This window comes from Octopus bimaculoides, chromosome 22, assembly GCF_001194135.2.
Source record: "Octopus bimaculoides isolate UCB-OBI-ISO-001 chromosome 22, ASM119413v2, whole genome shotgun sequence".
Lineage (NCBI taxonomy): Eukaryota > Metazoa > Mollusca > Cephalopoda > Octopoda > Octopodidae > Octopus > Octopus bimaculoides.
In genome coordinates this window covers 14,834,088-14,836,293 of record NC_069002.1, presented here as the reverse complement: position 1 = coordinate 14,836,293, position 2,206 = coordinate 14,834,088, and positions in this window count along the sequence as shown.

The following is a 2,206-nucleotide window of genomic DNA, read 5'->3' as shown; positions in this document are numbered from 1 at the left end:
TGGCGTGCAGCCAGGTAATTACATATTACCTAGACAGCCATTAATTACCCACTATCCCCTTTCCCCCCATCCGTCGTAAAAAGGTAGAGTGGGAAAGAAGAGAAGAGGAAAATAACCTTGATGTTATGTAATAGTTAAACATGTCTTTATGTAAGTTTTAAGGTCCATGTACGAATTCGCATTGATAGTTCCGGAAAGGAATGCTTTGTAGATAAGCCATTTTTCAGATAATTATGTAATTAACGAATTTATAATCTAGGTTCACCTACAAAATTTAATTGGTTTCCTATTTTAGCACAAGGCCAGTAATTTCGGGGAGGCGATATGTCGATTACATTGAGCCCAGTGCTCAACGGGTACTTGTTTTTATCGACCCCGACAGGATGAAGGCAAAGTCGATCTCGGCGGAATTTGAACTCAGAACGTAGAGACAGAGGAAATACTGCAAAGCATTTTGTCCGGCGTGCTAATGATTCTGTCAGTTCGCCACCATCATATTATTTTTAATTATTATTTTTATTTCAGGCGACGGGCTGACAGAAACGTTAGCACGCCAGGCATAATGCTTAGCGGTATTTCGTCTGTTTTTACGTTCTGAGTTTAAATTCCGCCGAGGTCGACTTTGCCTTTCATCCTTTCCGGGTCGATAAATTAAGTACCAGTTGAGTATTGGAGCGGAGCTGTGTGTGTGTGCGTGTGTTATTTCTCTGATAAACACCTGTTTTATTTAAAGAGAGGCAAGAAGACATTTTGTCTTATACAGTTGATTGATAGTTTTATTTACCATAAATTTGGAAGAAATTTTGCTGCGTCCAGAAATACTTCACCTCTCTTTTTAAATTTTTTTTTTACATCTTTACTTATTTCAGTCATTATATTGCATTCATGCTGGAACACAGCTTTTACGGTTTGTCGAACAAATCGACTCCAGCACTTAATTATTTTTAAAGTCTTGTGTTTACTTCAATTACGATGGCATAAACAAACTAACACCAGTTGTTAAGCGGTAAGGAGGACACACACAAACATACCACACATACATATACGACGGGATTCCACACAGTTTCCATCTACCAAAGTCACTGACAAGGTATTAATCGGCCTGGGGCTGTTACAGAAAACATTTGCCCAAGGTGCTGCACAGAGGGACTGAACCTGAAACCACGTGGATATGAAGCGAACTTCTTACCCTTTTCTTCTTGTTTTCGAAAACCTGTTTTGACTTGTTAAGCTGATGTTTGCTTCATTTCTTAAACGATTCTGTAGTCTTAAAGCAGGGGTTTTCAAACTTTTTGACTTGCGGACCCCTTTATATTTCAGGCTTTACCTTAGGTACCCCCTTATAAACGCTTATGAAATTTATACATAAATATTTGCTTAAAATAACATATTTTTACATTTATTTATTTAACAGTATTTAACAAATAGGTTTATTGTCAATTAAAATATTTCGATTAAAAAACATATATAAAATCAAATTGCCCATAAAAAGTGTTTGCTGTCCACGGACCCCCTGTCTTGTCCTTGCGGACCCCCTGTGGTCCGCGGACTACAGTTTGAAAACCCCTGTCTTAAAGGACTCATCTACAGCTTGCTGTACCTTACACTGCAAAGTATGCACTGAGTTGAAGGTGTTAAGGCTTGTTAGATCATCTTGGAAACGAATGAAGCAGATTTGATAAATCCGTTATGCCACGATCTTTACATGATTATTGAGCAGGGGGTACCTTACTTCCACCAGAGTTCAAGATCTACCTTACTCCCCGCCTCATCATCTGGACACACAAATCTATTTTAAAGCTTATTCGCCGCAGTTTCTCATTTTGCTGCTCATAACTGACATCTCTCAAGAATATTTTTCCTCTTGCATCCTGTTTACGAACAGAAACAGGATGCAACATATTTCTCGATGTCTAAAACGTAAAATGATTGGTCGCGCTATATTATAACGTCATAGTGTTAGTCGTAAATTGGAACACAGCTCGAATAATTCCACGATGTTATCATAAAACAGAACTTTAGAAATATACTGGCAAAAGCTGACAAGTTTGTAAACAACGTTGTGATCCAGTCGCGTGAGAATATGTAAACACTTGCTGGGTTGTGTCAATTCATAAAATGCTCGTTTATTTAAGAAAACTGTCTACATGTGTATGTACGTATGTGTGTTTGTGTGTTTGTGTGTGTGTGTGTGTGTGTGTGTGTG